The 14,805-nt window shown below is 38.3% G+C and overlaps 1 protein-coding gene across 1 annotated transcript in view; it reads right to left on the bottom strand.

The window, feature by feature from the left end:
• Positions 1-14,805, bottom strand: part of CABCOCO1 (ciliary associated calcium binding coiled-coil 1) — a 256,921-nt gene that overhangs the window by 61,994 nt on the left and 180,122 nt on the right. The window contains exon 7 of the mRNA XM_068950804.1: positions 2,357-2,512. The gene's annotated coding sequence lies outside the window, so the exon portion shown is untranslated. The remainder of the gene's footprint in view (positions 1-2,356; positions 2,513-14,805) is intronic.

The following is a 14,805-nucleotide window of genomic DNA, read 5'->3' as shown; positions in this document are numbered from 1 at the left end:
CTTTGCACAGTCTTCCTCTCCCTCGCAAACAAAGCTTGTGGGATTCTGTTTAAGTTTTAATGCTCTTTGGTATCCATGCACATACTGCCAGGGCTCTTCAGGAGTGTTTACATTAAGAGCAAATACTATTTTTACCCTAAAGAAGGGAACATATCCTCCCTGATATTCAGAAAGTGGTGCATTGTCACAACTGAGCTACAATTTACTCACATGTCTGACTGCATTACGCTACTAATTTTGTAGTTTCATCTGTGAAAAACCAAACATTGATTCTTTTGTTGTCATTTTCCATAATTCTTTAAAAACATTCTGTGGCAAAAGGAGAAAAAAATCCAGCTCCAATAGAACTTCTTCTAGGGATGGTATATGAAAGGACATTCTTTAGAAGTAATGAATTAGACTAAGAAGTTTGTCATGCTCTTTACGTAAGTTGTGAGTCAGACTTTGTATATAAGTATTTCTTCCATTTGTGTACTTTATAAAGGCCACGACTTCCTTTGTTCCTGGCAACTCTGCAATGAAAGCATCTGTCTTCGTGAGCACAAAGCTTTGTTAGGCTGCATGAGTAATATTTGCAGTTCTTCTTTTAAACCCTTCAGTGTGCTCACAACCCAGCAATGCACCTGCCTACTGTGATGACTAGTCACGCAGCATTGCAGTCACCTGAGCAGGACAGCAACTCATCAGTTTACACCAAAATCCAGAGGAGCTCAGCCTGCATAAGGATGGCAGGATTAAGCTGTTGCTTATTTATAAAATTAGTTACTGTAATTTGAAGAATGAAGTAAAAATGGAAAGTCTCTAAAAACGCAAGATGAGAGGGTGCTCTTTCTACCATGATTTCTTCTTCTTCTTTGTTGACTCCTTCAGATGTCAACACTGAAACTCTCTTTGATGAAAAGACAACCAAGCTCCAAAACCAGAATTTGCTTCAAAGGATGATTCCAGTCTTTCCTACGCAAAACTGTGACTTGAAGCTTTAACTCCTAGGCCTACCAAGCAAAATCTAATTTTTCTTTTTACTTTTTACACTTTCAGTGGAACCATACGTTACTTTTTGGCTACCACCTTTTCCATGTTATCCAAGCCAACAAAGACATTACTCTTGATTAATGGCTATTTAAATTTCAACTACTTCTGCTGTGTTTTAAAGTATAAACTGTAACTGGATGTTTTATATACATATATGAAGAATATTTTTTCTCACAGCCACAGTGAAAAATTGTTTTTTTGAAAATGTAGAGGAATTGAATGCAATCCAAATAAAGTATTTTTTTTAAGTTGAACTCAGCCATGTAAATTTTCAGTGTCAAATGAGAACTTCTAAAGGAATCAGAGCCTGCTAGCAGGGGGCTATAAAGGAACCCATTTTTCCAGTGTTACCTACAGGTTTTGCTACTCTTCATTCATCCATTTCCACTCATGTAATAAATGTAAAATAATCATAACTATTTCTGTATCAGTCAAAAAAATTTTCAATATGATTTCCTATGATGTTAATAAAATGTAAATCATTACACTAAGCTGATAATATTTGACTGGTAACGGAAAAAAAATAACATCAGTCTTCTGTCTCTCCACCCTAAATAATTTTAAAAAATTCAATTTTTTTAAAAAAACCATTTTTAGCCAGGCATTCATCAGAGAATGTATTGTTAACAGGTGTTCCCTATTTCATTTCCCATGCAAACAATGTTGGAATGTAAAACTGTAATCCTGCTCCTAGGAACAAGCGGCATAATTAAAATTCTTTGCAAGTTTCATTTCCAGAGTATTTTCTTTCTTTAAAATGACTACTTTGTAAACAAGAGCCAATTTCTTAGATTTGAGCTATGGGTTGTACAGCTTATACTTCAGGTTCAAAATGGTGATTTAGACAATAACGCATAACAGCTGAATAGTTACTTATAATAGCTGAGCACCTGCAGCAGACTGTCAGCTGAAAAAGCAAACCTAAATGCTTTCAGATTCTCTTGTGTATTATAATAGGAGTACTAGTGGCCACTTTAGATACAATAGTTAAGGATGTAATGCAACTTTTGTTTCTGATTGCTTGCCATTTTCTCAATTTTATTCCTTTTAGATTGAAAATGTTCATACTTAGTGTCAGTCCATATGCATTTTAAAAAAGCTTATGGCACAATTTAGCTTTTTCTTAATTTTGGGTGTGTGTCAATGAAATTAAATATTAAATAGAAAACAAAATTCTTCTCTTGTAATTCCAACATTTCCTGGACTTTTGAACAAGAGTAATTAACAAAAGCATGGCTTTTTTAAAAAAACTTGATTAGGACTGCTGATCTCCCTGAAAAAAAATGGATCTGAAATTTTACAACTATAAAGATGCTTTTCTCACCTCAATATGCAGTAGGATTTTCCTATGAGCCTTTATGCAGCAGTTCACACTTAAAACTGAAACTGCATATATGCAGTGTCCTTTTTCATGTGGTTTCTCTCTTGATTCAAAGGAGCATTGATTACTTGTATAATGATGTGATAATTCTGCAGTGATCTGAAACACATAAGAAATACCACAGCTTATTGGAATGGATTCAGGACAATATACACAAACTGTCACTGTGCCCCTGCCCACAGTGAGAAGTCCATTTGGATGTGCACCGTCCAGTGACCAATGTTCAGACATCCACCAGAAGGAACAGCTTGTACATACGTATAGAGAAAATCATTCCCAACACGTGAACGCTCTAAACCTGTTAAGTTTTCCAGGCCAGACAGAGTTCTAGTTTCTCTCGTCTATTAAATATCTGCAAAAGTATCTCGTTACCTTCCAAGCGTTACGAGGCATAAGATTTGTAATGTGCTTAGAGATCTAAGGCGACAGGCAATACGTACAATGGAATACGTCTATTGTCTGTCGGAACAAGCAAAGCAATATTAACTTCTAGTACCTCTAAAAATGTAAGCAGGAGCAGAATCATTTTCCAGATGAAAGGAAAAAATTTTTTCAAGGTCCTAATTGATTTTAACACTGGAGGAAGAACACACTAAACAAAGAAAGGAAAAAGAATGACTATCCTTTGATGGAGATAACTGTAAGGGAAGCTAGAAGCAATCCCTGTTCTGTGGGCTGGGATGACGTCATTGTCAATTAGCGTGAGTACTTTCTTTTATAACATCTATCTATATACAATGTATGAGCTAATTTAGCATACAGCTACAAAGTCATCTTTGGCATACTTCCACCAGAGCCAAGGGAGTTACTCCAGGAATTAGTTTGGCCAGTTAGATAGTTCTTATTTGATAGAAATACTTACAAAAATTTAATCAGAAAAGAATAATAGAGAGAAATTGCCATAAATCTTGGGTTTGCATTAATGTTATTTATTCACTTGAGATAGGGAGGGTGCTGTATAATGTATATATATTGTGTAATATGGGATAGTGGCTTTGTAATATAAACTGTCTATTAGTAATGGAAAGCAACTTATTTTCATCCCCTGGATCGTTACTGCAATTTTTTCTCCTGGGTTTTGACATGTTATAAATCCTGATGAAGTCCACGTTTCTTTTCTTTACCCTGCACTTCTGTTTAGTCACTCCACTGAAAACGCACATAAACCAGCCACAGCACCACTGAGCTTTACGTGATTTCAGCAGGGCTGCTTCCACTCCTAGGAAATAGCTAATATCCCTGCACATCTCAGCTTGTGAGTCTGGCTGGGGAAGGCTCAGATGCCCTACCAGGCACGCCTCACTCCACGGCCCATGCCCCACCTAAGACATAGGTTTTCAGTGGGTTGAAGTACAGCTTGGGAAGGCCGAGAGGAGCTGTGGCTGAGGCAAAGTGACCCAGAGCCACCCACCAGCACAAGCGGTAAAGGCTCCTCCAGCGTTCCTCTCCTCACAATGACCAGCGTGTCTCTAGTTATTCCTCATGGTGGTGTGAACTTCTCAAGCGTATTGATAGTGATATATAATAAAGCAGCTATCGGCTGTCTGGAGGATAGCTGATTCAGGGGCTGACTCACAGCCTGCACAGCCTCCCATCCTTTGGTTGCACGAGCGCTTCTTGGCAGTGCCTTTGTGAATGTAAATCATTGCTAGCAGTACATTCAGCCCCTTGCCAGCTAATGACAACAGTGCAAATGTGGCCGCTCCTACCAACTTATGGAGTTGAAGTTTTTTAAACAAGTTGCCATGTGGTAGATGTGTACATACAGACTTGCCTAGATTTATTTCATATGGCCACAATATTTATTTCACATAATCTCCATTTTGCCAGTACAGAAAAGCTGAAACAACTGCAGCAGCAGGCTGCTACTCATTCTGGAACAACTTCAGATTTGGTGAGAATACTTGGGCTTATTATTAACCCTTTACCTATAATGCATATACAGCACTGAAAGATGTGCTCATCTAGCTCCTGCCTTGACCAGCTGCTTCTCATCTGTAAATTTGGCTCTGCTTACTGCAGCAGCATCTATATTGTTGCATCCAACTCCCTCCATAGAAGAATGAATCTATGCTGAGGGAGTAGTTTTGCATTCAAGATGCCAGGATTATTTGCACATTGTTTATTATTCCAATTGCCTTATAAGATTACAAAATTGAAAGAAACAGATGGGGTTTTAGGACACCTGTCCTATTGCACTTCCCACTCAAGATCAGCAAATACAGCCTGAAAGTACCACTCAACTCTTCCACACTATAACGCTTTCTCCATAGTTGAATATTTTCCTTATCTAGTTATTACTGTAGCTTCTGTCATCAAACATACCAACCCAGGTGCAAGAGAGCACAAGCTTGCTGTTGCAACTGTCACCTCAACTAACTGTGTTGCCTATAATCACAAGGTCCACTGCTGTCTGTGCTTGGTGTTTCATCTTCGCATACATATCTTATAGCATCATTTCACTGAATATTCAAAGCTGAACCTATTGGTAGCTCAGACAATTAGATGGGCAATATCAGTTTCTCTTTGAAGTCAAGAAAGTTTGACCAAAATGAGTCCAATAAATACACAGGTTGGCTACGGAAGAATGATCTTAAAAATGAAAATAAGAGCTTTCATTTCCAGATCTAAATTATGCTACTCACTCATTCTGTGGTTTTGGTCAAGTCAGTAATAACTGGAGTTTTAAAAAGGGATTTCAGCATAAAAATAGGCACCCAGGAAGATTTTCTAAAGCGTTTCTGAAGATCTTGAAATGTTTTCAAAAATCCCCAAAGGTGTGAATCTGGACCTTTCATGCAAACCTAAATTCTCTTTCAAGATCTGTCTCTAACTCCTCTAAACTTTTTTTTATTATATATAATTACATATATTTTATACATATCTTCTATGTTCACAAGGACCTACTAAAAGATATTTCATTAATATTTATAACCCACAAATGAAGCTTTTTTCCCAACAGTAAGAATTACTGTTTTAGCACTGCATATACATATATATGTATATATTTGGGAGGTATTTATTGAATTTAATAATCTATATTCTGCGGGAAGCCTGCAATAATTAAGATTTAGCTGACATTCATTAATCTGGGAAATCCTATTAGTGGAATCTTGCATAGGAAATGCAGAAAACTAATGCAGCTTTATCATCATCTTATGAACCGACTCTGGGGGTCTATTTTTTTCCCCTCTCTGGATGAGAACCTCTAGGGAATTTTAACCCAGAAATTAGAAACTTACTGCTTTCTTCTCCGTGCCTGTGAGCCATCTATACTCTTTGAAGACAACCAAATAGCTGGCAAGGCAATGACCTTTATTTTTACATGGTATTTTGCTCTTTAAACAGTTCACTGACTAATAGTTAAAAGATAAAGAGTATTAAGCAAACTTTCTGCATTCTTTTCATCTGAGATGAATTCTCTCACTTCACACCATACATGAGTACTGTATTGTCGGATGACAAAGCTGGTGTCATTAGTAACTCAACTGTCTTTTCCTCATTGTATTTAGCAAGGATTACAAAAGCTTCTCTGTATACTACACCAATTTTTGCATGTTGCAACACATTCTATAACTAACCTCAGGTGCTGTCTGTGGTCCAGTTTTGTTCACACTTGTTTCCAGAGAGGTACAGTAGGGCTGCCCTAGGGACACAAATATCAGGGCCTTAAGCAACGAGTTCCCTTTCTTGCAGTGACAGTGCTTCCTTGCTCTTTACTGCCAACACATGGACACACAGCAATCACCTTTTTGAGTTTATCCAGTTATTTGCACCACTCCTTTTTGGCAGGATCAAGTGATATACCACAGCAAAACAGCCAGCAGCCATGACCAGCTGCCAAGCCTTCCATTACCATGTAGCTAACAAGCCTGCGATTTTTGGCTGTAGGCTACAGAAGATGATAAACCCACCCCCTTGCATCTTCCACCCTCATTTTGGTATGCAGGACATGTCTGCCTTCTACCACATCTATTACTGAAGGTTTGATGAATGATAACTACCATCCTGTATTCACATCAAAGTGGCAGAATCATATTGACTTGGCATCCCATACCATTTGTTGGTACTCGCTTCAGCATTAACGCCCCTATCTGACGCTACTGTTTTGAGCTTGACAAACTTCTTGGCAGACAAGCGATACCAGATATTCACAAAGCCTTATTAATTTTATATAGATTAAAGCAACAGGAGCCCACAGGTTATATTCGACTATTGGAGATAAATAGTTCGTCAACAGTAATCCATCATCTTTCAAACTATTTGGCAACAGGTAGAGAAACACATAAAAGATGCTATAATTATAAGGCTGAGTAAGTTCTTTATTTTAATATTATATATTTTAAAGTGCCTTCTGGGAGCAAAAAGATGTTTGTATAGATAAAGCTGTTGGAAGTAATACATTCATGCCAACATGTGTAGCTGAACCATCAATTTTTTTTTTTTTAAATTAATTTAGTTGCTGGATTCATTCCTGATACAGCTGTATTATCCCCTCATAGAGGTGGATGAGTGGGAAGAATGAGGTTGATTACAATTGATTTAATAACCAAAGAGTCATTTTTTCCATTGTTTGTTCAGCACATTACTAAACACGTGGCTTAATTACAGTTGCCTTGTGTTCTTTTCAATCTGGTATTGCTTATTTTACTGAGACACTGTGATTTATGCAAAATACTAATTGAAATAGAAAACAGACTTAATATGAGAGCTGACATCCATGAAAACACTAGTTACCCATATTTTGCACCAAGTATATTGGACTTCCCTGGGGAATCAGTGTTTACAGTTCAGTTTGGCGTAGCACAGGCTCCCTCCTTCCTCAGAACAGCAGTAGTGCCTATACCACCTCCTGGAGAATGGGTCAGAAGAACTTAACTTTTTCTGCCAGCTGCAAAGGGAAATCCTGAGTTCTTCGATCAAAGTCTCAAAAATGTGCTGAGGTAGCTGTTCAACTTCAGTGTGATTGCAATAATTGTATGCAACTGTCCCATTAAAAATAATTCAACTTTATACAGCTATAAATAAGCTACTATGCCGTTGTAACGTGTTTCCAGGCCATTAAGTAGTATAATAAAGATTCATGGATTCTCTCAATAGGTTAGGTAATCAAAAAAAAAAAAATAGTCAAGCAACGATATGTTGAGAGATCCTGTTTTGTTTTCAGAGCCATCTTTATAATTAATCTCTTTGGTATGAATAATTCACTATATATAAATAGAAAATAATATTCAGTCATAGAATTCATAACTCATTATATTCAGGAGGAATGTTTTTATATCTCATTTCCTATTCAGGATTTTAATTCAATCCATTGAATTTCACTGTCTCTTTTTCATAAGCCAAATCTAATATACAATCAACTTTATAACCACGTAGTCAGGATGCAGAATTAAATGATTTCTCAGAGATGCACAAAATCCTTCCAAATATTTTAGGAGAGAGTATGAGAATTTTTTAACCTTCACTACCCACTAATAAGATTCAGATATCCACTGTGAAACGATCCAAATATTTCCTGAGTAACAGCCTCTGCAGTCATAATATTAAAGTTTTAAAAAACACGCAGCTAATGCATGTATTTCTATGCTGCAGTACAGAGACAGCCATAGAAACCAAAACGAGACAACGTGAGAGAAGGAAAGGTGAGCCACAGTAGCAAAACAAGCAGAAACGGCATAGAGGAAGAGAACAGACTACACGTGTTCAGATACCACCACCAAGACCACTTCCAAGACTCTAGCAAGAAGAAGAAACGTGGAACAAGTACAAAAGTGAATTTAAAGTTGTGTCCATATATACAGCTTCCGAGTGGCATCACTAGGCAACTAAAACGCGAGCACACTGCAGTGTGTACAGCAGTTAAGAGTGGAGCTGTTGCCTCCTGGATCCCCCCTCTACCTGGCCTAGGCTTCACGGAGAAGATAGGTCTGAGCACAGAGAAGGAGAACACACAGAAAGATCAACAAATTCACTACGGAGAACCAGGTTCTTAGACACTGTTCTGGTGCCATAAAATGGCATTAAAATGGGTACACATTACATTTTTGCCTCAGTCTAATGCTCCATGGATTTTCAAGGATACGAAAATGCCTGGAGGAAGTATAGTTAGATTCAAAAGAGAAAAAGACAAGGAGGATGGCAGAAGGGAGGAGCAGAGCTAAAGATTCAGTGAAGTTCTTAAAGTTACTAACAAATAAGAAGGACAAGGTGATATTACAAGGTTGTGGGGGACATCAGCAGAGCAAGGGGAAGAGAGAACTTGAGAGAGAGGCAGGGGAGTCGTGGAAGACGTGGTTATCCTCCTCACCAAAGTCAGCTGCAACAGGAAATGGCCACGGTAAGTGCATGGTACTAGTCCCATGATTACTTTTCAATTACAACCACTTGTGCATACTGTCTGGTTTGCTTCTTTTTCTTTTCACTCCCAAGCTGTCATGGAAACAAACCAGAAAACAACATTTCAAATATTAAATGCTTTCAGTGGCAATTTCATGAGGCAGCATGTGCCTGATCCCTGCACATGCTGCAGTATTTGTAAAGGGGCACAGCACGTGTTGTAAACGAAGGCAGTGGTCTGACAGCAGCAGCAGCAGAACAACTATACCCCTGCTGCTTTTTTCATGGAAACCAGAATTCATGAAAGCCAGACCGGAGTGCCAAGGGGTCAAGGAGAGCTGTAAGAGCTGCTACCTACCCCCATATCGACCTCAGTTCTGCCCCTACACACTCCGTCCCTTTCCATGTCCAGCCAATAATAAAATGACATTTTGCCCACACTCTTGAGAAATCTTGAAGCCTGTATTGCAGAGTACCAGTGCCTTCTCTATGAAGGGCTCAGTGCAGCTGCAGTGTTTATGCAACTCAGTGTTATGTCTTGGAAAGGGAGGAAAGAAGGAAGTAGAGTTGCCATGCTACTCAGAACAGAGCCCATGCAAAGCGAGGAAAGGCTTGAACTCTCCAGATGAGGCATCTTCTCCTGGAGAAATTTCTAGGCCAAGGACCTAAACCTGATGGACCGAAGGACCATTTAAGGTCCTTAAAATAAGGACCAAGGAGCATGATTTTAGGACCAAGGACCTAAAAATCATAGCAGCTCCTAACGAAGTTAATGCACAACTGGCAGCACTGGCAAGCAGGCTCTGGTTTTGTAAACCTTCTGAGGGCTGTTTTCTAAAACTCTTCAACTACTGGTAACTTCCCCATGTCAATGTCTCGCATCCTCTGAAGCTGACAGCAGCCCTGTTTTTTGTGAAATAAGCTCTTGTATACACCTGAATAACTAAACCTCAAATATCATCTTAGTGCTGCACACCCCTGCATTTTTCCTCCTGTTAGAATGAAATTGCAGCATGAGGCGAGATGTGACGTAGTGACACAACATGCGTAGTGACAATTTTACAGAATGCAATTACAGGAGAAAAAAAATCCAAAACCACGAGAGTCACTTTCACATATTAGCTTGCAAACCTGAACCAACAAGGGACAGATAAGCCAAAGAAGAAAGAAAAAGAAATGAACAACTCCAAAATGAACTGTTAATTCAAGATTGCAATATAATCTGTATAAAATATTTAAGCTGTTTTTCTATTTATTCCTGAACCTACAGTGATTAAAATGCAGCTATAATACACTGTGTTGCTATTTTTTTTAATCACAAGTGCAATTTTAAGCAAGTAGACAAACTCTAGGAAATTAAAGTGAATATTTATGTCCATATAAACTTCTTAATGGCAATATCCTTGCTGTGAGCACAGCAGCTGAAGCGGGTGGATTCAATTATTTTGGCCAGATCCTGTTACTATTGTTTTTGCTGGCAAAATTCCCACCAACTTAATGGGAGCTGGATTACATCCTGACTTGAATAAAGTACAATTCTCAGATGCATACATAACATAATCAGCTATATTTCATGCATACTCTTTAGTTTTCATGTCTGTTTTCCCTCACTGAGTTTTACTAACACTCTGAGAACACTAATCAGTTAACTATATAACAGTGATTAAAGGTGTGCAGTCTTGTGTTTCCAGGATTTGGGGAAAAATGCTGTGTTCTGCTTGTATTTGGAGTCAGAAATCACAATCGGAGTGACATCCAGCCTCTTGAGTACTGAGCTTCAAATCTTAGTATGTTCAGCTCCTCCTCCTGCAGGCTTTGCAATGCATATGAGCAGCTTTTATTTAAAAGACTAGGGAATTACGATGCATTTGGCAGTCAGTAAATACTGCTGCCATGAGATTCTCTGTCTCTGTTTATGATTTCCATCATTCAGGAATATTCAGAGCATCCTGGACAAGCTAGGATGCTCCTGTGTTTCATTCTTTCCATCTTAAAGAACCGATGCAGAAGAGGAGGAGGAAAAGACTATTCTCCTAGCCTGCAGAAATTTTAGGACACATTAACGTACAAAGGACACTGACTTCATCAAAGGCTTTCCATTAAAAGTAATAATTCTCCTTGCATCTCTCTAGACGGTGTGCTTCAAAGACTGGAGTTCTTCAGGCAGATGCTACATCGTGCTCAGCTTCGTATCTAAGGACAATCAGTGACTATCATGCTGACCGCTCCATTTCAGAGGGACCTTAACCAGGCATACACCCCATTTTGCTGTTCTCATCAAATCACTTGTAAATATGACTATGAGTGTGCTGCCACTGTTTGCATGTACCAGACATGAAGGCTGCTGCCTGTCCGACTTTATTTGTGCAGATAACCCTCTAAGGGCTGAACAAAGGCTTAAAATTCCCTAAATACTGTAAGAAATGGGGAGAAGCCCTGGAAGGACAATAATCAGAATGCCACAGTGCAAACTATCCTGTACGATATCTCACTCCTAGATAAAATTGAGGCTGAAGTCGTGAGCCGGAGAGGTTCCCAGGTCTGCCAGAGCGCACTGGAGTTAGCAAGTGTGTACCCTGTACAGTTTGAATCAGGCTCTGGTTTTGCAAACATAGAAGGGAGTTGGGTTTTTTAAAACAAACACTCAAATTCTTTGGTCATTATCTGTGATTACTGCTGGCCCATCTTCGTTTCAGTCTGGGAAAGAAATGTTACTCTAGAACGACAGTGTAATTTCCTCTGCAGGGGCTGTTTCTCTGTATGACTCACCTATATATTGTATTCCAAGGTGTAAGTATGAATCACAGATAACTGATAGATGAATACAAGTGAATCTGTTTTAATTTATTTATTTTAAATAGAGCGACTTTTTTTCCCAAGACTGTGAAACTTTCTGGAAATAAAATGGATGAAATCCAAATCAGCCATATCAAACAGAACGAGATTTTTGCATTATAGAAAGCCACAGCAGGATTTTAGTTTGGTTTTTTTGTTGTTGTTAGTGGGGTTTTTTGGGTAAACTTACAGCTAAAGATTTATGTCAAATGTAGTTAGCAGTGTTTCCTCTGTTTTAAATACAATAAAAGGGATGTGAAAAAGTCACTGTTGCCTGTTATTGTTACATATTAGAGTAATGGGCTCTAAATGAGAAGCTAAATAGAGTAATTTCAGGGTTAATACCTAGCATCTAATGACTGAGTACACTTTTGAGAAAGTCACTGCAGATACATTTTTAAAGAGAAAAACCTGCTGTAGCAGTTAGGGTTAGTTAGGCCTACTTGACAATAGTATTAGCATATATAGATGAAATTTAGTTAACCCTGTAGGATAAGGGAGTACTTCAGTTATAAGAATAGGGAAGTAACTTGAGCACAACCAACCTGCTAATCACTGTGAAAAAAGCTGCAATATCAAGAGCCTTTGAGAGGAGCAGACTGCAAGGCCAGTGAGAGCAACAGCCAGTTCTTCAGCGCCACGTGCAAGAATGAGCCAGTCAAGCATGGCTGAAACCATTACGCTAACCCGACCGCTTCTCTCCTGGACTGTGCCACCTCTCCCATGGAACAGGGAAGCTCTGTAATTGGTAAAATTGCATGGATCTGTGATTAAAGTGTTTTGGCATCTAAATTCATTTAGTCTCCTCACTGTTATTTGGTTTTAAACTGCGACATCTGCATCAACTATTCAATTAGGATTGCTCTGACCTTTACTGAGTGGGTCTAATGAAGACTGCTAGATTATTAGATACAGAAACTAGGGCCTCCTAATTTCCTGTGTTGGAATTATAATATACCTTTATCTTGTCTCAGTGCTTTTGTCCATTAAAGAGAACCCAAATGAAACAGTATGGGTAGTGGGGTTTTGACGGGGGGTGGGGGGTGTTTTCTTTTGTTTTTTGTTTTTCTATGTGCTGCTGGTTTTTTATTTCTAGACTATAAAATTATTTGGAGAAAGAGAGACCATTATATCTGCATAATGACCAAAAGTCAACGTACCTTTTCCTGGAGTCCCTGTGGCAACAGGACATTTATTCCTTTGATGAAATTAAACTGACAATGTCAGCTTAATATTCTCCCATAAAGAGATTAGGATAGCTGCTATTTAACTGCACTTTGGGATTTAGTAAATGTCTACCTGTCCAAGCCTCTGCTTTCTTGGAGGACTATTGCTAGGTCTAACTCCCTACGAGTAAAGGGAGTTTATAAGGTAACTGCCTATGTAAGAAAATATTTAAAATGCAATGCTAGCTTTAATATTTACTTCATGTTTTTGAGAGATTATGCGTTGAATTGAAAAAAGAATGTAAACTTCACAAATCTCAAAATCTATAATTAAGAACAGCACCTGACAAGATTATTTTTTCCAGCTGACAAATAAATGTCACTTTTAAAGGAATACTCCACAGAGAGTGATAAAAACAAGCACAGGGGCAAAAATTGTTTTGTCTTCACTGGCAGAAGACACGTAGAAGCTTTTGATAAGTACTTACAATGACTGCACTGTTGACTCGGCATGCACATCAAAAGACTGACAAACTTAATTCATGTTTCTGTGCAATACAAACAATGACGTGGAAGCTGCATCTAAGCAGCTTTCAGTCAGTAATTGAAAGTAGTGCAAACAGATTCTAAGGAACAAGTGGCGTACGGTTCTGCTGTTAATAAAAAGAATAGCAAGCTAAACATACACATTACTCTTTTGTGCTTATCTCCATTATTCATTTAATTTTTAGAAGTTCCTTTCGCCTCAGGTCAGGGACTTTCACTTGCTAACCGCAGTTACTGTGCAACATGATAGAAAGCACCGATTTCTTATAGCTAGTTGCGCATTTCTGTATTAACTGATATCAGCCCATGGAGATGACCGGCACTCTGTCGCTACAGGAGCGAAGATGCATTTGCAAATGAATACATGTCGACCCTGAACATTTACAGGCAACAGAGCTGAGATGCGATTGGCTCAGCCTTAGCTGCAGTAGTTCTCCTCAGTCATTTGTGTTCTCCGAGTACTGCTCTAAATAACATAGTACAAGCAGTTCTGTTTTTAAATACAATACTCTTTTCACTAGTACCAAGGCAAATGAATAGGAAATTACTAGCATCATAGCAAATTATGCTAGGTCAACACATAATGCCTTCATTTTCCAGATGTCTGAATTCAAGTCATTTCCTCTAAAGATGCTCCTAAGTATTCCAAATTAATAATACATTTTCTTGTTACACATTATGAAAAACTATGTCAGTATATCATTCATACTGGAGACAGAGGCAATGCAGATTTAAAAACAGGAAACCCGGGAGCATGTATATTTTGGAGGGCTTGATAGAAGATAAGCTAGAATAGCTTTTTATTCAAAATTCTTCAGTTTGGTCACTTAAGCATGATTGGGTTTGTTCTCATCTTCAACATACCCAATCTTAAATTGTTTAAGTAAACTATTGCCCTCGGATACTTGGGGGAGTTAGGGAGAAGGAGGAGTCTCTTGCTCAAAATGGAAGATTTTTATAAAGTCAAATGCTCTGAATGTAGCACTGATTAGGCATATAAAATTCAGCTTCCTTGAAGTTCAATTTATCTTAGAGTGGGTGTTAAAACCATTTTTAAAGTAGAACAAGGGAGGAAAAAGAGGCTTATTAGAATGTTCCGTTTAAACTGTTTTTTCACCAGAAAGTTGTGAGTTTTGACTAAACCTTTTAAGTCTCATAGAAAAGTTTCCATTGATTAGAAAATGGAGCTCAGGGATCCACCATCTGAAAAGATGAGGTTAAAATTTTTGAATCATAGCTAACTTACTTCATCTATTAAGCCAAAATAATTTAGTTTCAAACTTTCTACTGAAACCAAAATGTTATCTGGGGACTTTCCATCCCTCTCTGAAGTTCTATGCCTATTTTCACTAATAGTTAATTCAAACAAGTCCCCTGATTTGAGAGCTCCAGTACTTTATTCTGTGAAGAACTCATTCCGATAGTCCATCCAGGAAAGCAAAACAATAATCACATCTGAAGGCAAACAAAGCATAAATCACCAGGCTGGCAACCAGCCAAGACAGT

This window comes from Struthio camelus, chromosome 7, assembly GCF_040807025.1.
Source record: "Struthio camelus isolate bStrCam1 chromosome 7, bStrCam1.hap1, whole genome shotgun sequence".
Lineage (NCBI taxonomy): Eukaryota > Metazoa > Chordata > Aves > Struthioniformes > Struthionidae > Struthio > Struthio camelus.
Note: the sequence above shows the minus strand (reverse complement) of the source record. Positions and strands in the feature narration are given on the sequence as shown.